This window comes from Sciurus vulgaris (assembly GCF_902686455.1).
Source record: "Sciurus vulgaris genome assembly, chromosome: 5".
NCBI classification, from domain to species: Eukaryota; Metazoa; Chordata; class Mammalia; order Rodentia; family Sciuridae; genus Sciurus; species Sciurus vulgaris.
The window spans coordinates 178,414,737-178,437,589 of NC_136465.1; the positions used below are offsets into that span (position 1 = coordinate 178,414,737).

The 22,853-nt window shown below is 45.5% G+C and overlaps 1 protein-coding gene across 2 annotated transcripts in view; it reads left to right on the top strand.

Annotated features, from left to right (window-relative positions):
• TBC1D22A (TBC1 domain family member 22A) overlaps positions 1-22,853 on the top strand; it is a 355,623-nt gene that overhangs the window by 209,689 nt on the left and 123,081 nt on the right. The window lies entirely within an intron of this gene.

Genomic DNA, 22,853 nt, shown 5'->3' on the forward strand with positions numbered 1-22,853 from the left:
CAGAATTAAAAAACAAAAAATGTGGGGGTGGGTGGTGCGGAGGGAGACTGGGGATGAAGCTCATTAGTTAAGTGCCCCTGGGTTCAGTCCCTGGTACCAAAAAATGACCTAAGCAAACAAAAACCAAGGAAAGATGAAGACATTATTACCTCACGTACATATATGACTCCATGACCAGTGTTACGTACGATCAGGAAAATGAGCGATTACACTTCATTTATGTACGATCTATCAAAATGTATAAATGTATTCTACTGTCATGTACAACTAATCAGAACAAATAAAAAATTTTAAAAAGCCAGAAATCACAGAGACATGAGAGTGAGACCATGAATGGGAAAGACAAGAAAGAGAGTCTCAAGGGAAGGGCAGACCAGTGACCTACCAAGAGAGGCCAGCGACTGCATCAGAAATAGCCACAGCTCAGAGAAAGCTGAATGGCGTCATCGGTGTTCTGAAGACAAGTAGTTGTCAAGCCAGGTCGATTTGAAACTAGGCGCCAGCTGCGTGCTGCTTCTAAGATACCGAGCTAGAACAGACCTGGAGGGGGCGTGGGGGGCGGTTAGGAGAAGTCCAACAGGTAAGCATTCAGCAGGGTCATGGGCAGGTGGCTGGGCAACTCTCATGGATCCCTGGGTGACGTGGGCTCTTGGACAAGGTGGCTGTGAGTCAGAATCCTGGTTAGGGATAGGCACTGCCCAGTGTCGAGTGGATAGACCTACCAGGGAAGACATGAATCAGAAGGTGTGAGCTTGACAGCACATTTGTGTCCAGTACTGTAAATGCAAGGGCTTACGCATGGACTCTCAGTTCCTGTCCTTTCATGTGTATGTCTGTCCTTATACTGATACTGTGAGTCTTGGTCACCGTAGCTTTGCAGGAAGTTTGGAATCAGGAAGTGTGAGTTCTCCAGCTTTGCCTTGCTCCCTCCCCAAGATTGTGTGCGTTATTATGGGCACCTTAAGTCTCCACCTGAAGTTTAGGATCAGCTTGTCAGTTCCCAAAGAGAGCTGAGGCTGCATTGAATCCAAAGATATATAGGGAGTCACATTTGGGGAGTATGGCCATCTTTAAGTTATGTCTTCTACCTCATGAGCATGAGGCATCTTCCTATTTACTTAGGTATTCCTTAATTTCTTTCAGTAGTGTCCTATGCACGTCTTACACTTCTTTGGTAAATTTTGTCCACCTATTTTATTCTTTTCTGTGCTATAAAATAATTTCATTTCTATATTGGTCATAGCTAATGTGTAGAAGTATAATTAAATTTTGCATATTGAACTTGTACCCTGAAACCTTGATGAACCAGTTTATTAGTTCTAATGGCTTTTGTTGTTGTTCCTTACAATTTTCTTTTTTCTAATTTATTTTTTTTTATTTTTATTTTTTTAATTTATTTTTTTAACTTTATTTTTATTGTAAACAAATGGGATACATGTTGTTTCTGTTTGTACATGGAGTAACAGCATACCATTTGCATATTCATACATTTACATAGGGTGATGATGTTTGATTCATTCCATTATTTTTTTCCTTCCCCCCCACCCCTCCCACCTCTCTTTTCCCTCTATATAGTCCCTCCTTCCTCCATTCTTGTGCTCCTCCCACCCCCCATTAAGTGTCATCATCCGCTTATCAGTGAGATCATTCCTCTTTTGGATTTTTGAGATTGACTTATCTCACTTAACATGATATTCTCCAATTTCATCCATTTGCCTGCAAATGCCATACTTTTATTATTCTTTATAGCTGAGTAATATTCCATTGTATATATATATACCACAGTTTCTTTATCCATTCATCAATTGAAGGGCATCTAGGTTGGTTCCATAGTCTGGCTATTGTGAATTGAGCAGCTATGAACATTGATGTGGCTGTATCTCTGTTGTATGCTGATTTTAAGTCCTTTGGGTATAGGCCGAGGAGCGGGATAGCTGGGTCAAATGGTGGGTCCATTCCAAGTTTTCTAAGGAATCTCCACACTGATTTCCAGAGTGGCTGCACTAATTTGCATCCCCATCAGCAATGTATGAGTGTATCTTTTTCCCCACATCCTCTCCAACACCTATTGTTGCTTGTATTCTTGATAATCGCCATTCTAATTGGGGTGAGATGGAATCTTAGTGTAGTTTTGATTTGCATTTCTCTTATTACTAAAGATGTTGAACATTTTTTCATATATCTGTTGATTGCTTGTACATCTTCTTCTGTGAAGTGTCTGTTCATTTCCTTAGCCCATTTGTTGATTGGGTTATTTGTATTCTTGGTGTAGAGTTTTTTGAGTTCTTTATATATTCTGGAAATTAGTGCTCTATCTGAAGTATGAGAGGCAAAGATATTCTCCCACTCTGTAGGCTCTCTCTTTGCATTGCTGATAGTTTCCTTTGCTGAGAGAAAGCTATTTAGTTTGAATCTATCCCAGTTATTGATTCTTGCTTTTATTTCTTGTGCTATGGGAGTATACATCATGTCAATAGACTTAAGGATAAGAATCATATGGTTATTTCAATTGATGCAGAAAAAGCATTTGACAATATACAACACCCCTTCATGCTGAAAACACTAGAAAAAATAGGGATAGTAGGAACATACCTGAACATTGTAAAGGCTATTTATGCTAAGCCATGGCCAACATCATTCTTAATGGAGAAAAACTGAAACCATTCCCTTTAAAAACGGGAACAAGACAGGGGTGTCCTCTTTCACCACTTCTATTCAACATTGTCCTCGAAACTCTAGCCAGAGCAATTAGGCAGACTAAAGAAATTAAAGGGACACGAATAGGAAAGAGGAACTTAAGCTGTCATTATTTGCGGATGACATGATTCTATATTTAGAGGATCCAAAAACCTCCTCCAGAAAACTTCTAGACCTCATCAATGAATTCAGCAAAATAGCAGGCTATAAAATCAACACGCATAAATCTACAGCATTTTTATACGCAAGCGATGAAACAGCTGAAAGGGAAATGAGAAAACAACTCCATTTTCAATAGCCTCAAAAAAAAAAAAAAAATACTTGGGTATCAATCTAACCAAAGAGGTAAAAGATCTCTACAATGAAAACTACAAAACACTGAAGAAAGAAATTAAGGAAGACCTTAGAAGATGGAAAGATCTCCCATGTTCTTGGATAGGCAGAATTAATATTGTCAAAATGGCCATACTACCAAAAGTGCTATACAGATTCAATGCAATTCCAATTAAAATCCCAATGATGTACCTTACAGAAATAGAGCCAAGCAATCATGAAATTCATCTGGAAGAATAAGAAACCCAGAACAGCTAAAGCAATCCTTAGCAGGAAGGATGAAACAGGGGGTATCGCAATACCAGAACTTCAACTATACTACAAAGCAATAGTAACAAAAACAGCATGGTATTGGCACCAAAATAGACAAGTAGATCAATGGTACAGAATAGAGGACACGGACACAAATCCAAATAAATACAATTTTCTCATACTAGACAAAGGGGCCAAAAATATGCAATGGAGAAAAGATAGCCTCTTCAACAAATGGTGCTGGGAAAACTGGAAATCCATATGCAACAGAATGAAACTAAACCCCTATCTCTCACCCTGCACAAAAAAGAACTCACAATGGATCAAGGACCTTGAAATCAGACCAGAAACCCTGTGTCTTATAGAAGAAAAAGTAGGTCCAAATCTTCACCTTGTTGGCTTAGGATCAGACTTCCTTAACAGGACTCCCATAGCGCAAGAAATAAAAGCAAGAAACAATTTTCTATATATTCAATCATGTCATTTCCAAATAGTTTTACTCTTCCTTTCCAAAAACTAAAAAAGGAGAGAAGGAAGGAGGGAAGTTGAGGGAAGGGAGAGGGGGAAGTGTGGTAGGGCTGCCGGGAGGCGGTACCAGAACCAGGTGTTCTTCTGTGTGTGCTGGTCGCAGCATCAGCTTTCCTTCCCAGTCAGGGGTTCCACAGGGCATGCTGTGTTTGTGGTTAGCATGTCGTATGATGACATTTGGGCCCATACAGCCTGACTCCTGCTTTCCTGCCTGTGAGTAACTAGTAGGTCAAGCAAATGGGAATCAGTAAGGTGAGGAGCCTGTGTGCTGCAGTTAGCAAGTTTGGTGGTGGACAACTGCACTCCTGGAGGCAGCGCACAGAGGGTCATCCTCTTCCACAAGCTCGGGACCCGTGTGAGAATGGCTGTGCCGGCTGCCCCCCGGCCCTGTGGATCACAGCTGGGGAGGAGTGAGCGGGTGTAGAGGAGCGCTCTGGACTGTGCTGAACCTGCTGGTGTGGACCCACCCAGATCGCATGGGCAGAGGTGTGTGGTCTCTCAGTGTGGCTGGGAAGCTGGGTTGACAGTTGACAGCTGCAGGAATGGCCGGGTCATGGTGCTCTGCAGATGTTCAACCTGAGAGTCCTGTGTGATGGACTGGTGCCCTCCCTCAGGTGTTTCTTGTTGGGAGGAAAGGAGAAGCAGCTACCTTTCCATGTCTTGGTGTTGTGTGAGTGACTTACTCACAAAGTGATGCTAGAAGCCACTGCTGGCTTTTTGAACAAGGACATGAGGTCTCTGACATTGTCTGTAGGGCCGTCCAGCCTGGCAGAGTGATATGGGCTCTGTTTTGACCCTGCAGAGAGTCCTCCAGGGCCCCACAAGCTTAATCTAGGTGGCTGTGGGACAGGCTTGGTGGACCAAGTGCAAGGGAAAGCTCCAAGCAGGCTCCATGACCTTGTTGGCCATGGCAGAGCACTTGCCCATCATGGGGTGCTGGAAGTGGTGGGTGCTGAAGTCTTCCTCGGGTTGCTGGGAATTCTTTGGGGTGCTTTTCTGTGGTTGCTGTGATGGGGAGATAACTGGCTTTCAGTTGACAGGGTCAGGGTACCATGTGTCCAGCAGTGCACAAACTGCCCACCCTCAGGAAGAAATCTTTTTTTTTTTCCCTTTTGGTATTGTGTATTGAACTCAGGGTCACTTGACTACTGAGCCACATCCCCAGCCCTGTTTCATGTTTTACTTAGAGACAGGGTCTCACTGAGTTGGTTAGCACCTTGCTGTTGCTGAGGCTGGCTTTGAACTCACAATCCTCCTGCCTCAGCCTCCTGAGACACTGGGATTACAGGCCTGTGCCTGTAACTGTAAACTCCAGTAAGGAAGACCGTGTGGAAAGAATGCAGGACTGGTGGTCAGCAGATCTGGGCCTGGACTTTTAGCCCATGGACCCTGTTGATGGTGCAGGTGGCACATCTGTGCCTTCACTTTCAGCTGTGGGACCTTGTTGATGGTGCAGTTGGGTTCTTTTTCCTGACAAGGGTAGGAGGTGCTGAGGAGAGTACTTTATTAGGGGTAAGACAGGTCTCTTGGGACTGGCGTGCAGTGCAGGAGGGTGGCCCCGGCCTGGTTGTTTGCCAGCAAGGCGTGGCGTTGAGGCGGAGAGGGGCTGTAGGAGTTATGATATTGAGCTTCCTGGGTCCCCTTTTAAAAGCTTCAGTGGTGAGCCGTCAGTGCTGGTGATGGAATGTCTAGGTTTCCTTCCTCAATTTTGGGCAGCTTTGATTGGAAGCACCTTTTGAAATTCAGGTAAGTTTAATTTGGAGAAACAACCCATCTTGTTCCCTTCCTACCTTCCCTTCACTGTTGGTCTTCCTGACCCATCCCTGAGAGTCCCTCTGTGTGTCTTGCTTTCTGCTTCATGTGAGCTCAGCATGTGCAGGTATGCTGGGTGTGGGTTTCCGGGATTCCCAATCTGAAAAGTGAAAAGGCACCCAGACAAACCACTCTGGACGGGAACTCATGCAAGAGATTTTATTAGGCAGATGAACAGCCTAATAAAATCTGCCCCGAAGAGAGAGCGCGCACAAGAGAGAGTGCATGGCGGGGAGCTCCGCTGAAGTAGTTGAATTTCCCGGGCTAAGGATAATCGGGCCAATCGCTGAGCAGTTAAAAATCTGGGCTAGGGATTAAGCCAGTGGCTGCCGAGCACAAGCTGATAAGTGGACCTGCGACTGGCAAGGATTGCAGACTGACAGCTGGGGTACTGTCACATCCCCTTGCCTTCCCTGCAGTCGTGTCCTGCGCCCCACCACCCAGGAAGGAGCCCCATGAGGTCATAGGGTGTGCTGGTTGTAGGCTGCCCGAGGCCCTAGGCAAGAGCCAGACTGCAGGGCAGACCCAGCGCCTGCCTGCTGCCTGCCGCAGCCAGCCAACACCGTGGGTTCACGTGGACAGAGCGCTGTGTCGCAGCTGCACACTTGCCGCGCCTTGTCTGCCCGCTGAGCACCACACACTCCCTGTGAGATGCAGCCCTTCCAGGGTCCCCACCTTCTGGCAGAGCGGATTGGTACTTAGAACCTCACTAGGTGTGCTGAGAGGTGCCAGCAAGAGGTTTGAGTTTAGTGGGTCATTTTCTTCTTTGAATCATGGATGGTGTCTTTAGATGCTGATAGGTATTAGGATCTATCTTTGGGTGAGATTCTTGGTGTAGATCACAGAAATACATCTGAACCAATTCTGTTTCTTGAATTTCTTTAAAAAGGATCGCATTGAAACAGGATGCAGAGGCTGGCTTTGAATGTGAACCCTCTGGGGTGAAAGCTAAGGCCTACCATGGGGGTCCTGGCCCTTTCCTCCCTGGGGTGTGAAGTCAGGGCACAGTTAGAAGTTCCAGGTTGGCTGCTCTCTCAGGCTTTCGGGGGTTACTCTTGGGCTTTTGCCAGTCCTTTCATTTCTGTAACAACACTCACGCCATTACTTCCTGAATTACAGCTTCCGTCTGCCTACCCTGAAGTCATTCTATTACTCTTGGATTCATTACTTAGGAGGACAGCTTCTTTCAGTAGCAAAGAACCATTGCCTTTTATAATTATCCATTTACATTTCTTTTCCCCGGAGAAGAATTATTCAATCTCAGAACTGGTTGGTGGCCTGCAATAGGAATAGGGGAAGTGGCTCTGTTACCTTGGGACTTGCCAGTGAGAAGGCCAGTAACCACCAGGCCTGGGATGGGGCTGCCCTCATCAGGGCTCTGTGGGTTAATTGAAGATGATGCCAGGGAGGTGGCAATAGCTTGTGCAGGGGACTCTTGGAGAAGTTCCTCTTCTTAAAGCTGTTGTTCCTCGGAGAGAAGGAAACTCAGGAAGGATGTCTTGGGAGCCTCAAGAGTGAGCTCAGCCAACTGGAGCTGGGTCAGCCTAGGTCCTGGGATGCTTTCCTCCTCTTCTGCCACCTAATTCAAAGGCAGAAGAGCAAAACAGGGCTATTCTGTTCCTCCGGAAAGGGGCAGGGAGCAGCTCACCCCTCAGCTCTGGGTGGTGCCTGTGCACGTCAGGGCGGAGCAGGCAGCCTGCATGCGGGAGTCCTGAGGACGGAAGAGCAGTGGTGGGGGCTCCTGGTCCACATGGCGAACGCACCCTGGTTCCAGACTCGGCGTGCTCTGTGCGCGGAAGGTCTGAGGGCGATTTTATAGCCGGGTGGATAAAACTGAGGGCTCTTGGCGACATGTAGGAAGGTTTATTAAACAGACAAGAATGTGTTAGTTACTGGGCTGCAAAGGAATATTCATTAAGAATGAGTCATTGAGCAGCAAGCAATTTAAAAATGAAAATTAAAAAAATTTAATTTGAAATAGCATTGAAAAACATAAAAATCCATGTTTTTGCCTGAGTGAATAGTTTATTCTCTTTAATTACCAAGTTCTCCTTTGTCTGAATGTATTACAGTTTATCCATCCTCCTGCTGGTGGGAGTCAGGGTGTTATGACCCAAGTTCCCATGGATGTCCTGTATGCATCATCCTTTTGACACGTTTCATTTCTCTTGCGTCAGCATCTAGGAGTGGACTTGGTGGTCACAGTGTGGAAGGGAGTTTAATGTTTATAAGAAAGGGCCAGGCTGGGCCCAGTGGTGTTTGCCTGTAATCCCAGGGACTCAGCAGGCTGAGGCAGGAGGATTACAAGGTCAAAGTCAGCCTCAGCAACTTAGTAAGGCCCTCAGTAACTTAGAAAGACCCTGTCTTAAAGTAAAAAATAAAAAGGACTGGGATGTGGCTCAGTGTAGGGTGCCTCTGACTTCCAACCCCAGTACCCTCCCACCCCTGATGGAGCCAGATCTTTTTACCAAAGTGATCGTTCCACTTTATACATCCATCAACTGTGCCTGTAAATTCAGGGTTTTCCATATCAGAATACAGTTTTACCAGTGTAACATTTCCCTCATATTCTTCAATTATGCTGCATAGCGATCCTTTGAGATATTTGAGAATATTTCCTTGCAATTGTGGCTTGTCAGTTTATCTTCACAACCAGTGCCTTCTGATTAGAAAAGTTTAGTTTTAATAAGTCTGTCTTTTTTTGTGGTAGTAGTTTTCTGCATCCTGACTAAAAACCCATTGCTTGCTCCTGAAATACCAAGATATTTTTCTTTACTTAGATAGTCTTTAATTTGTGCTCATAAATATTTTGTAGTTTTCACATGTGAATTTGGCTCATATTTTGTTGAATTTATTTCTAAATATTTTTGGTTGTTTTTATGCTATTTTACATGGGATAACTTTGGTGGTGTTTTCTTTACTACAGGTATATAAAAAAAAAAACCCTGCTTTTTAAAATCAACTAGAATAGATTTCTAGCTACTGTTACTACATATCAAATTGCTCCCAAACTTGCTGAATTTAAACCAGTCTGTCTGTCTCTTTCTTTTTCTTTCCTCTTCCTTCTGCCTTCCCTCCCCATAGATTCTGTAGCTTTGGGTTTCAGTCAGGGAGGATGTGGACAGCTTGTCTATACGCCACAACCTCTGGAGGCTCAGGTGGAAGACTTGAAGGCCGACCACAAGATGATTCTTGGGGGCTGGAATCACCTAGACTCTCATTCATTTAAAGATCTGGTGCTTGGTCTTACATGATTCTAAGATTCGCATATGGCCTCTCCATGTGGCTTACTGTCCTGTAAGCATGGTGGACATGCTTAGGATAGTCATACTTTTTACTTTGTGGTTCAAGGCCATCGCTGAGATCTTCCAACAAAGTATGGGTTTCATTTTTCATGAATAAGCCTCAGAAGTCACATTTATACTTATATTGTGACTCAGATGTCACGTTTACTCTATTTAAGCCTACCAGGATTCAAGGAAAGGGCACTTAGACTCTCTCTCTGGACATAGTCATAGTCACATCATGACATGGCATAGTCACATCATAAAACAGCACATGGAATAGGAAATATTGTTGTGACCACTTTTGGGAAATGTACTATGCCACATCATTTTTTCAGGTAATTTTTCTTAATAAACCCACTTACTCTAGGAGCTTTTCAGTGGTACCTCAGGATTTTCTGTGTACACAAGGATGTCATTGGCAAATAAGGAGGGTGTTACTTGTTTCTTGTAAATAAATTTGACTTTTATTTCTTGTCTTGATGTATTGCATTGTCAAGGATCTCAAGTGCAATGTTGATAGAAGTGATGGGAACAGACATTTTTGCCTTCTTGTAGATATTTATGGAGAGGATAAAGTATCCAGACTCTTACCTTTTAGTTCAATGTTAACTGTTATCTTTTGGTAGACAAAAGGTGTGTATGTTTTATAGGCACCCTGTTTTTTGTGGGGGTAGGGGTATGGTAGATTTTTATATTTGAAGAATGCTGGGTATATAATGAAAGTAAAGGATGATCATAGAATTATTGATACGTGGGAGATGAACAGGAAGGTAGATCATTGCAGAGATTTTTTTTGAAAATCAAGAATTGTTATTTTGTCAAATGCTGTTTTTGCACTCATTGGAATGATATGGTTTTCCTTATTCTTTTAATGTAGTGAAGGGCATTGATTCATTTCTGGATGTTCAACCAACCTGCATTCTTGATGTAATAAACCTGCTTTGTCCTGAGGTGAATCCCGCTTTATCATTTTTGTCATAAGAATAAAACCTTCTTATATATTTCTGGATTCTCTCTGACACTGTATTTTTAATGACTCTCATGATTTCCTCCTGTTCAGGAGGAATGATTGTCTGCAGTTTCCTTTTTCCCTGATGTCATTTTCTGTTTGGCATTAGGGAAATGGTGGCTTCGTGAATGCTTATGTAATTCCTGAGTAAGTTAATGTAAGGTCAGTTTTTTCTTTTTTTCTTTTCTTTTTTGGGTACAAGGGATTGAACCCAGGGCCACTCTACCACTGAGCTACATGTGCATTTCCAACCTTGTAAAATTTTTATTTTGAGAAATGTCTTGGTACGTTGCCGAGGCGGGCCTTGTGTTTATGTTCCTCCACTTCAGGCGCCTAGTCTCTGGAATTACAGGTGTGTACTACCCCACTTGGCTAAAATCAGTATTGATCATTTTTAAAATATTAGGTAAAATTCAACAGTGAAGCCATCTTGGCCTGGAATTTTCTTTGTGAGAAAATAAAAATTCAGTTTCTTTTCTTGTCTATCCTGACTTTCTATTTCTTTTCCTATCAATTTGTTAGTTTTTTAAAAAGAACTTTGCCATTTTGAACAGGTCATCTAGTTTATTGATATCTTGCTATTTACTGTACATCAAATTACAATGAGGTCTTTCATGATAACTAAATTGAGTCTCGTTTTGACATATGAACTGTCTTGGTTTTCATGAGTCCTTCAGAAGATCATGTCTTCTCTTTGTTGGGGACATTTCAGTCTCTGTGAGGTTTTTGTGGTTGATAGTATCATTCCTGTCTTCTCTTCCCTTCTTGGTTTTCTACTTTTTTTGTCAGTTACTGAGTGAGAACTTTTGAACTCACCAACTATAATTTGATAATTATTTGATATAAGTTGATGCATGTCTTCCTTTAGTTTTGTCAGGTTTGTGTCACATAATTTGAATCTTGGCCATTGAATATGTACACTTGTAGGATCATTGTGTCATCTTGATGAATCTGTATGCTTGTTACTATTGATAGTGACAGTTCTCTGTACTTTGGCCATGATTCTGTCTTGAGGTCTGGCTCACATGGTGGTGACCAAGCCTTTCTGTGTTCCTTAATATTAGTTTTAGAGGTGCTCTTTGTTCTTAATCTGCTTCTGTCTTAAAATGAATTTTGTATAGAAAACTTGTAAGAAAAGCTTGATTTCTTACATTCATGTAATATTTACAATGTAATCGTGTAGATGGAATTTAGGTTGCCATTTTGCTATTTATTTTCTGTTGACTTCGTATTTTCTGATTTCCACTTTCTTTTCAATGAATTAAGTATGTTTGAAAATTTTAATGGTTGTTTCTTAGAACAGGTTTTTAGGTTTGCATAAGAAATGAGCATAAAGTTCCCACGTCCTCCTTCACCTCCCTCCCTCAACAAACCCTTTTCCCTTTATGGACATCTCATTAGCATAGCGCATGTGTTAAGATTGATAAGCCAGTACAGTATGTCACTACCAGTCAAGCCCATCGTCTATAATTAGAAACATGCTTTTATTTCATATTTTTATCGGTGCATTATAAGTATACATAATGTATACGTAATAGTGGGATTCATCGTTATGTATTCCTACATGCATATGATATAACAGTCAGTTGGTCAACATCATTCCTCAGGATTTCTCCATTCTCTCTCTTCCTCCCTCCCCCTGGTCCCTCTCCTTCACTGTACTGTCCTCCCTTTGCATTTCATGAGAGTCCCCATTCCATCCTTCTTTTGTTTTATCTTCTCTAGCTCCCACAAATGAGAGAAAGCATACAATCCTTGACTTTCTGAGTTTGACCTATTTTGCTAACCCTAATGCTCTCCATCCATTTCCTTACAAATGACTTAATTTCATTTTTCTTCATGACCAAATTAAACTCAATTGTGTATGTATACACTACATTTTCTTTATCCATTCATCCACTGATGGACAGATCTTTAATTTGGCTACTATGAATTTTGCAGCTCTAAATATGGTTATGCATTTATTGTGATAGTATGATAACTTTATAATTCTTTTGAACAAATACCAAGGAATGGTATAGCCGGGTCATACAGTGGTTCCACGCCTAGTCTTTTGGGGAACCTCCATACTGATTTTCATGATGATTGTACTAACTTATAATTCCACCGACAGTAGAAAAGTGCCCTCCCATCCTTGTTAGCATTTATTATTGTTCGTATTCTTGATGACTGCCATTCTGCCTGGAGTGAGATGGAAATCTCAGTGTGGTTTTGATTTCCGTTTCCCTAGCTGCTAAAGATGTTGAATGTTTTTAAATGTATTTGTTAGCATTTTGTATTATTCTTTTGAGAAATGGCTGTTCGGTTCATTTGCCCATTTATCAGTTGGGTGTGTGTGTGTGTGTGTGTGTGTGTGTGTGTGTGTGTGTTTTGGGTTCTTTATATATTCTGGATATTAATCCCTTGTCAGATGAGTAGCTAGTAAAGATTTTCTCCCATTCTTTAGTTTCTCTTCACATTCTTCATTGTTTCCTTTGCTGTGCTGAAGCCTTTTAATTTGATGACATCCTGTTTGTTAACTCTGGACATTATTCCTGAGCCTCGGGGTCTTATTAAGAAAGTAGTAGCCTGTAGCTACATGTTGGAGTGTTGACCCTACCCTTTTTTTTTTTTTTTTGGTAGGAGCTGCATGGTTTCTAATTCTAATTCCTAAGCCTAAGACTTTGGCACATTTTGAGTTGACTTTCATACAGGTTGAGAGGTATGGGTCTAACCAGTTTTCCTAGCACCATTTGTTAAAGAAGCTGTCTTTTCTCCAGCTATGTTTTTGATGCCTTTGTCAAGGATCAGATCACTATAGGTGTGTGGGTTTGTCTCTTTGTCTTCTATTCTGTTTCATTGGTCAATTTGTCTGTTTTTATGCCAGTACCATGCAGTTTTTGTTACTGTAGTTCTGTAGTATAATTTGAAGTCAGGTGTAATGATGCCTCCAGCTTAGCGTTTTTGGCTTAGAATTTGCTTTGGTATTTCTAGGTCTTTCATTCTTCCAAATGATTTTAGGTCTTTTTTTGTTTGTTTGTTTTTGTGTTTTGGTACGTTGTGTGAAGAATGTCATTGGTGTTTTGATGGGGTTGCATTGAATCTAAATATTTTTTGGTGATATGGCTGTTTTATCAGTATTACTTCTGTATTACTGTCCATGAACATAGGGAATTTGTCTTATATTGTCTTCAATATTTTATAGTTTTCATTTCAGAGATTTTTCATCTCCTTGGTTAGGAGATTCTTAGGTATTTTAAATTTTTGAAGCTACTGTGAATGAGATTATTTTCCTGATTTCTTTCTCAATGGGTTCATTATTGTTATATAGGAAAGCTCTTGATTTTTTTAATGTTTATTTTGTAACTGCTACTTTGTTGAATTTGTTTCTTAACTTTATCAGTCTTCTGATGGAGTTTTTTGGATCTTCAAAGTATAGGATCTTATCACACGCAAACAGTGATGTTTTGACAGCTTTTCTTCTTCTTCTTTCTTCTTTCTTCTTTCTCTTCTTTCTACTCTCTTTAATTTCCGGCTCTTGCCTAATGGCTCTGACTAGAATTTCTATACTTTATTAAACAAGATTTGTGGACATCCTTGTCTTGTTTTGCTTTTGATATAAAGGAAATACTTTCAGTTTTTTCCCTCTTAAAATGAGGCTGGCTTTAGGATTTTTTAATATATAGGCCCTTTTAAAAAATTATGAATGGGTACTGCATTTTGTTGGAGGACTTCTCTGCATCTATTGAGATGACTGTGATTTTTGCTTATAATTCTGTTTACAGTGATGTATTGATTTTATTGATTTGCCTATGTTAAACCATCCTTGCATTCCTGGAACAAAATCAACTAGGTTGTGATTACGATTTTCTTAATGTGTTGTTGAATATGATTTGTTAATTTTTTTTCTTTTATTTTTGCATCAGAATTTGTCAGGGATATTGTTCTGTAGTTTTCTTTCCTTGATGTTTTCATTATCTGGTTTTGTATCAGGTGATACTGGTTTCATAAAATGAATTTGGAAGTGTACCATCCCTTTCTATTTCATGGAATAATTTGAGAACATTAGCATTAGTTCTTCTTTAAAGAACTGGTAGAATTCAACTGAGAATCCTTCTGGCCCTGGGCATTTCTTTGTCGGAAGGCTTTTAATTACTGCTTCTATCTCATGCTTGGAAGTTCTCAAAATAGTCCCTAATGTTTCTCTGGATTTCTTTGATGTCTGTGATGATTTCTCCTTTTCATTTCTAATTTTATTGATTTGGGTCTTCCTTCTTTTTCTTTTGGTTAATTTGGCCAAGTGTTTACCTATCACTTTTATCTTTTCAGGAAACCATCTCTATTTCATTGATTCTTTGTAGTAGTATTTTTTTTCTCTACTTTATTATTTTGACTCTGATTTTGACTGGTTTTAGGATTGGTTTATTCTTGTTTTTCTGGACTTTGAGATGTGTCATGAAATTGTTTATTGGGATCTTTGTCACTTTCTGAGTTATGATCTTTCCCCTTAGAATCGCCTTCAGTGTCCAGGAGTTTCCGATAGGTACTAATGGGTATTGGGAAGTTTTCCAAATGTTTCCAAGTGGAGTCTGCAGTATGGATTCCCTGCTAGTTCTTTGGTGCCGATCTGTCTATTTTGATACAGAGTATATTGCATCACATCTTGAGAATCCCACTCTCCCTCCAGGTCACATGAGGGTGGGTCCTTCCTGGGGATCCAGCTGGTGTCGTGTGCAGCAGGGTGTGTGGGAGCCCCTGCGGTCGCTCTTCTTCCCTAGCATCTCTTTCTGTGGTTGTAGGCCAGTCAGGGTGGAGACCCTTTGTAGGTGTGACCAGTCTGCTTTCCTGTAGGAGTGGATGTCCACATTGGAACCTCAGTCCTCCCGCTTCCAGCTCTTTCTGCTTCGGGCCTGTCGTTGGTTTTGGCTGCTGGTCTCCACTGCTTTTATTGAAGTTAGAGTGTGGTTAGTCCATGGAGCTAGTCGCTCGTCTCTCAGCGGGGTTTCAGATGTAGCTCAGCAGTGGAGTGCCTTACCCTGTGCACGCACAGGAAAGGAGGGAGTCCAGAGCAGGGGCAGAGGTGCGTCACCTGGGATGCTGAGTCCCATAAAGGCAGAGTAACATGGTCAGGGTCAGAAGTTGCCATGGTAACAAGGTGCATAGCCATGAGGTAGGTCTGGCATTTAGGTGACTAGCTGGTGCCATTTGCCACCCACAGTACTGATGGTGGGGGCTAATGGTGGGGGCAGGAACTATGGAAACTAGACAGTTCCAAAAGATGTGAAAACAGTTCCTTCAGAGAAAAGGAAATGCGATAGGAAGGTCAAAGAAAGTTTAGAATATTCAAAATCTGGACAGAGAATGCAGAATAGATGTAGCAAGTGATGGTTTTAAAGGAGGAGAAAAATAAGTAAATTAAAAAAACAAAAAAAATAGAACAATAGAGATGGGCTATTGGAGAAGAAAGGAGAGAAAGAAAAAACCAAAATCAACAAGAAGTGCTGACTCTCAAAAGACCAAATTAAAATTATGTAAAAATGATGAAAATAAGAAAAAAATCCCCACATATACGTTGGTGTGTCTGTCCACAGGCCAGTCAGTCCTGCCAGAACATGAAAATACAGGGAAATTCCTTATGATCAGTGAGAGTCGCCTCTGCCGGGGGTCAGGGCACAGGACGGAGGCCATGCTCTCTAGACCGCCCTTCTTCCTCTCCTCCTGGGCTGTCACCCCATAGCGGGCCGGGGCGGGGGCGGGGCATCAACCTCCTCTCCTGCTGCTCGCAGGGCTGCCAGCTGGAGTGACTTGGTGTGGCAGCTGGCTGACGTGGCGCCCAGCTCCCTGCCCGAAGTGTAGGTGGGAGGTGGGCCTCCGCGGGTTGTGTCCGGACAGACCAGGTGGGTGGACGCAGGGTGGGGCTGCTGCAGAGCGAGTCAGGCCTTGGGACTGCATAGGTGGCATCTGCTCTGGAGTTTTGTTCAGCACACACCTGGGGCTGTGCAGATGCTGATCTCCGCTGGGCCTAAATCTCAGGGGCCTGCCAGGAAGGTGATGGGTGTGGGGAGCGGGGGGGCCCTTTGCAGGTCTCACACTTTGCAGCCTCTGACCTGCCTGTTCAGGTCCCCCACCTGCCTCAGCGGGTCACATGAGCCTCCAGACGCATCTCCACCTTGCGTCCCCTGGGCACCGTCTTCTCTGTGCCGGGCTCAGCCATGTTCTCCTGGGCACACCCTGAGCCACCCTGCAGGTGCGGACCAGGACAGCGTGGCAGCGTTTGCTGTGACCTCCTGGCGCTACCGCGGCAGCTGCAGCGTGGGCTCTTCACGATGGCACTGCCTGGTCTCCACGCGTCAAACACCAGCTCTCCGCGCAGCGGGGTTCAGGCTGCTGGTCGGACCTACGGGATTTTCTGCACCGAATCTGCCGGCTGCGTTTCTCTCTTCTCCCACCTCTCACGGTGAGCTGGCGCCGCTGCCACTAGAGTCACCCCCAGCGTTCTCTGTCTCGTCTTTTGTTTAGTGTCCCCGGATTTCGGAGTCTCCAAGGGTCTCTGAATGTCCAGCACTGAATTTCAGGGAGTCCCTCTTTGACCCCCTTGCTGAAGGCCCAGCTCCTGCTGCCGAGTCCAGCAGCTGGGAATGCGGCCTTCCTCCAACCTGTCATCGTGAATCTCTTAATTAAGATTCATCTTAATCTCTTAATTTCTGTACATTCTGTGGGTTTTGAGAAGTGTCCCTTGACATGGGTGCACTATGGTGGTGTCACCTAGAGTTGTTTCTTAGCACTGAAACTTCCCTGTGCACCTCCTGTGCATCCCTCCCTCCCTCTTCTTGAACCCCTGTCAGCCCCCAGCCCCACTGTTTGAGCTGTTCAGAATGTCCTCTGGTCCAGTCAGCAGCACATTGCCTTCTGGGCCAGCTTCTCCGAGTTCATTTCCACTTTGGCCCACTGGCTGGCTGCTCCTTCTAGTGGTGGCTTCACTGTTCGCCCAGGTGTCTGCATCCCATCACAGACAGCCTTCAATCACTGTTATCCCACTCTGTGCCCCTGGTCAGCCTGGGTCTGCACACAGGTGTGTGGCATGTCTGCCTGCCTCTGTGGTGGTCTGCAGCAGGAACACTGGCTGCTCTGTCGTGGCCGCCGGAGCCCTCCATCCTAACTGCTGTGCCATGGCCAACACCTGCGTGGGCGTTGGTATAGGAGGTTGGCTTCATACTTGGGGCACACGCCGGCAGAGGTCCTGTTAGATACAGTCACTCATCTAACACCCCCAGTACCTTGGGGAGGAGCATTTCTCTATTTTCCTGTTGAGAAACAGGAAATCTGAGAAATTAAGGTAGCTGGTAAAAGCCAGGAGTTAAACCAGGCTATGGGTATACAGTACCTCTCTGCATGTGGCCTCTAAGAGGGGTGGCATGGGGCCCTGTCCTTGTCCTTGACCTTCCCTCTTCTCAGAGACGGTAATGAGGACCTCGAGGGTATCAGTGTAGCCAGTGCTTCTAAGCTTGGAGGGAAGGCTAATGTGATAGATGACATGATCAGGATTCAGCTTGAGTTCAGCTACCCAGAATGCCAGCCAAGTACCAATCAAATGAATAACCTAATAGGAATAAATGGGAAGTCCTACGTTCCTAATTCAAGAACCCCTCCAGCCTAGGTCAGAAGGAAGTGGCTTGGACAGACTGGGTGCACCTTCCTTCAGCAAGCGTGACGCTCTTATCATCTTTTTGTCTGGGTCACAGCAGTTGTTTCATGACCCATGCCCCATCTTCTGTGGTCCTTTTTCTGTTATTTCTATACTGTGCAGCCAGAAGCATCTTTTTGCAAATGCAAATCCTGTAACATGGTGCCTGCTCCCCACTTCCACCTCATTAACCTTATTGGACGGCTTTCATCTTTCTCACCAGCTGCCTACAGTGGCCGTCCATCTCAGTAGCTTTCTCTTGTCTTTTTCGGCTTCTGCATTGTCTCCTACCCCTGCTGCTGGACCTTCCTCCCTTTCTGGATGTGCTGTGCTCCCAAGGTTCCCTGAGCCCCTAGGGCCCCTGGAAATCCCTTCCTGGAACACGCCATCTTCCCTAGGGCCCCTGGGAATCCCTTTCTAGAACGTGCCATCCTCCCTAGGGCCCCTGGGAATCCCTTTCTAGAACGTGCCATGCCCCTAGGGCCCCTGGGAATCCCTTCCTGGAACGTGCCATGCTCCCTAGGGTCCCTGGGAATCCCTTCCTGGATGTGCCATGCCCCTAGGGCCCCTGGGCTTTCCTCCCTTCCTGGATGTGCCATGCCTCTAGGGCCCCTGGGCTTTCCTCCCTTCCTGGATGTGCCATGCTCCCTAGGGCCCCTGGGAATCCCTTTCTGGATATGCCATGCTCCCTAGGGCCCCTGGGAGTCCCTTTCTAGAACGTGCCATGCCCCTAGGGCCCTTGCAGTGCTGCCACACAGTGCTCGCTCTTCTGCCTGCTTATTCAGAACCATGGTTCTCAGCTCAGCCCAGGCCCCACATCCTCAGAGTGGTCTTCCAGCTCAGCCCTGTTCTGTGCCTCATGGCAAGGTGCCCAGAGCACAGTTAGTTCCACACGTGTGCGTGTGTAATGTGTATGATGAGCATTTGCGTAGCTGCAGACTGCCAGCTCTGTGAATGGAAGGACTGTGCCTGTATGTCGGCCCACTGTGTCAGGACCCCAGACCTAGCCTGATTTGGTGGCTCATAGGACCAGCTGAGCTGCACTCCTGACTGAAAAAGAGGGAATGGGGTGGAGTCCCTTGGAAACCAGTCCTCTCCCAGTGGAGCTGCACAGGAAATGCTTAATTTCTCCAGCTGTGGGCTGTGACAACACAAAGGAAGCTTGGTGTGCCTCAGGGCTCAGGGTGCTGTTGGGGACTGATCATACAAGTGCCTCTGCCTGACATGCATCCAAATTCCAGACTCCCTGAAGGACAGCATGTGCTCAGTTTGGAGCCATACTGTGTGGTTAGGCAATGAGCTACTCCTGGTTGGGGACGGTGGAACCTGCCCTTTCCAGGTTTCCATATGCCAGACAAGGACCAACTGCACACTGCACAAGGGCAGCATCAGGCCTACTGTTTCTGACACTTTGCACAGCACTGATACTCGGGGCTTAATTTTCTGACACATAAGAGACATCAGTAAGTCTTTATTGAACAGATAAAAGAAGTCATAGTTGATGTGATCCTGCTTTTGTTGGACTGGTGTGTTAATTGCATTAAGTGGATTGCTGTGTCAGGGGTGATCCTTGCATGCTGTGTAGCAGTAGTGTCACTGCTCTCTGTCCCCTGCAGGTCAGAGCCCATGGGTGTGGGGTCCATAGCTGGGGGCCTTATGGCCCTGAGGGGACTTATAAGAGCTGAGGAGGTAGAAGCCTCAGTCTGTTTCTTGCAAAATGGACATTCTGAGCTGTGTCAGAGGCAGGTCTAGGCCAGGGTGAGGAAGGCAAATTTGGTTTCCACAAAGGCAGGAAGCTTTGCTGTCAGGTTGGCCAGGAAGGGGCATGGGACTGGGAGGTGAATCTCTGGTGCAGTTGGAGATGCTTTGTCAGAGATGCTGACTGAGCCACAGTCTAGCAGGTGGGTGCTCTAGGCCCTTCCGGCTGAGCTGAGTGGAAGTCTTGTGTCCACTCTCCTCAAAATGCCCTCCCAGGAAGGCTTGTTCTTCTGAGGAGCTGGGAAGTGCTGTGTGCGGTGGCTAGGGCAGCATGCTGGGGAGCAGCAGGTGCAGGTGAGTGGGGTCCCCTTGGACTCTGCCTGCTGATGCTGGAAGACTGCTGTGTCCGCAGACCTGCTGCCTTCCATATGCTTTGCAATTTGCCTCCTTTTTAAACAAGACCCAAAATAAAAATCTGAGTTTCCTTTCTGTGAAGTGGGTAATGTTGATGTCATTGCCATGGGCATTTCTGCAAGTGTGCAGCTCTTGCTTCTCTCCACGTGCTGCCTGTGCGTGTACTTGCACAGCGGATGTGTTCTGAGCGCTGAGTTCCAGGCCTGGGGTGCTGGTGTGTGGAGGGCTGCTGGGAGAGAGTGCCGCAGGTGAGCCCTGGTCTGCCTGGCGGCCTGGGGAGAGGCCTTCCTTCTCCTCACACCTTCTGTCACAGCTGCCTGTTCTGGAATCTGTAGCTCTAGTGTCTGTCTCTGTGAAGTGCCCCTTAAAGACTTCCTGGCAATGGGTCAGGGCAGTCTGCATCTTGGACTCACCAGTGCAGGCCTAGACAGTGCCCAGCCAAACTCCTTGTGCTTTGCCATGTCATGTAAAGCCCTCCCAAGTATGCTCCATTGGCTTTTGAAACTGGGCACAAGTGTGGTCTTCCTGCCCCCAGTCTACAGCCAGAAGCCAAGGCATACATATCAGTTTGGCAGTTCTTTTTGAAATAGGGATCTTTTTTCTTTTTGTAGTCTTGTGGGTGTTGTTCTTTTCTCATTGTTTGGATTTCTGATAACCCATCTTCCAACCCTGGGTTTGAACAAATTGAAATAAAGTAGATCGAGACCAAAGAATAACTTCTATTCCTGCTAACTGAAAGGCTTGGCTCTGATCTTAATGTGAACCCGCCGACCAAGTCCCAGGGTTGTCTGGGCCTGGCTTCCAGCCAGCGAGGCCGCTTCTTGTGTGGGAGAACCTTCAGGGAACAGCTGACTCTGAGACTTGCCAGGAGCTGCACCCAGGACGTTTGTTCTCTCGGTGGTGGTGGTGGATCGTCTTCTTGGGGAAGGTGCTTTTGGAGATAGAGGACAGGAGGGTCAGCAGCTAAGCTCCCTCTGATTGGAAGCAGGCCCGAGGTCTGGGGGAAGTGTCATCCCTCAGCTTCTTCAGCTTGCTGTTTGCATAGCCATTAGGTCCCTGATCAGCTAGTTGGGTAGTCAAGGAGATACATAGTCCTTGAGCTCAATCCAGTCCCCTGTGAGACACCTGCTCCTTCAGGTGTTCTCTTGGGGCAACCCTGGTGGTTGTGGGCTGCTGGAGTGTGCTCCTGATGGCTCTGAAATTTGTCAGAATAGGACATTAAATAATCTGCAAGGCCTCTGCACCTGAGGCTGCAAACCACTCTCTAGTTTATTTCTCATCCTTAATTCTACCAGCTGTGCTGTTCAGCCTGGCTCATTAGAAATTCCTCCATGAGGTTAAATGACAGTATATAAATGTGTCCCAGATTTAAAAATAAACCCTGGTCTGTTATCTAGTTGCCTGGGAGAACAGGCTAACCTTCCTAAGTTCAGGGCAAAAAATGATGGTGTTCAAAGGAATTGAAGTCCAGGACCAAAATTTCTTTTGGCTGTTCAAGTTCAGATGCATCCAGGCTTATAATTTTTCCTTTCCTTTTGCTACCACTCTGTCTTGGCAGGTAGGGTGCTGGAGTCTCACTGGGATGAGTGAGGCTCCTTAGGGCTTGGATGTCCTATACATTAGACATGAGTCTCTGACAACCTCGCTTCTTAGAGTTCAATTTTTGGGAGGATCCATAAGCTCATGGGAGAACTGGCTCACCAGATTTAGAAAGCAGTCATCCTCAGGCCCCTGGGTTGGTCATCCCAGTGTGACCATGACCCCGGCCCATCCTTCCTGCTGCCCATGGTCATGGGAGGCCTGGTGTCCTTCTGAGCAGGTGGGAAGATGCAACTCATCTTGGTTTTTGCCCTTGTAGAGGTGTCAGTTTGGAATCCTGGGCGCGTTACTTGAAATCCAGAGGGAAGAGATCTCCTATCCAAGGGGCAGGGCTGACTGTTCCTTTCCACTCCTGGGGTCTGAAGTGCCTTGTGGCTAATTTTAGTTTTGTGCCTTAGTGGCTGTTGCTCCTACTCCTGCTAGCAGATGCGTGTGTGTGATGGACAGACTGAAAAGAGGTGCTGTCAGATGCAGTGTGTGCTTTTTACATTGGACTTTTGGTCTTGGAAACTGCTGTGGCCTGATGTCCTCAGCCCACCTAGGCCTCCCTGGAAAGGCTCCCGCTGCCAGACTCAGGAGCTGGGGTACTGTGAGTGCTCTTACCAAGTCCTATGGGGCCTCCTGGGGGCTGATTCCTCTGCCCTGGCTCAGCTGTGCTTCCTCCCTGTCTGGATGTTGCAAACCCTGTGGTCTTGTCCCTGACAACACGGGATGTCTGCATGGTTGGCCAGCTCCAGGAACCCGCCTCAAGCGATGCTGTTCTCCCAAGTGTTCTCCATCCTGGCCTGTCGGCAAGAAGCATCAGCTGCAAATGGGGCCCTGTGCTTGCTCCTGAGTGCTGGTGGAAAGTGGCAGCTGCTCCCGTGCTGCCTGTGCAGACTGCCCTGCGAAGCTAGCAACTCCTTCCTGCCAGGCGCACATGGACACCCGGTGCCCTCGAGAGCACAGGTGGCATGGCCACACCCATGGTCTTAAGGGCCACAGGGACTCTGCTCGTTGTGATCAAGCACTTACCTGAGCAGACCTGAGCCTGTCTGTCCAGACCAAGGCCACATTGAGCTGGGGCCTGGCTTCCCATTGCTGTGGCTCATGTGGCCCTCTCCAGCGTCACTGTATGAGGACAAAGCTGCTGGAGACTGTTGTCTGCAGTGCTGTCAGGCCAAAGGTCCTACCACTTGTGAGGGTTCAGAGCCTGGGCCTGGAGTGCCCTGGAATCCTAGGTTCACTGGGGTGGCTCTTGATCTTTTTATTTCTTAGTGGGTCTTAGTGGCCCCCATAAAGTACATCTTTTAAACCTCTTACATTAGCTTTTTATTGCTGCTGTAGCAAATGACTCTAGATTTATGATTTAAAAGAATAGATTTGTTACCTCAGGTCTGGGGTCAAAAATCTGATTGAGGCCTATCAGTGTCTGTGGGACCGTTTGTGCCTCCTCGAGCCCCCATGTCCCAGCCTCTCAGCCCCAACTCAGAGCCATGGTGGCAGTGGATCCTTCTAAGATCCCTACTCTGACGCTCCCTCCCTTCTTCCCTCCCACCTCTCGAAACCCTGTTTTCCAGGG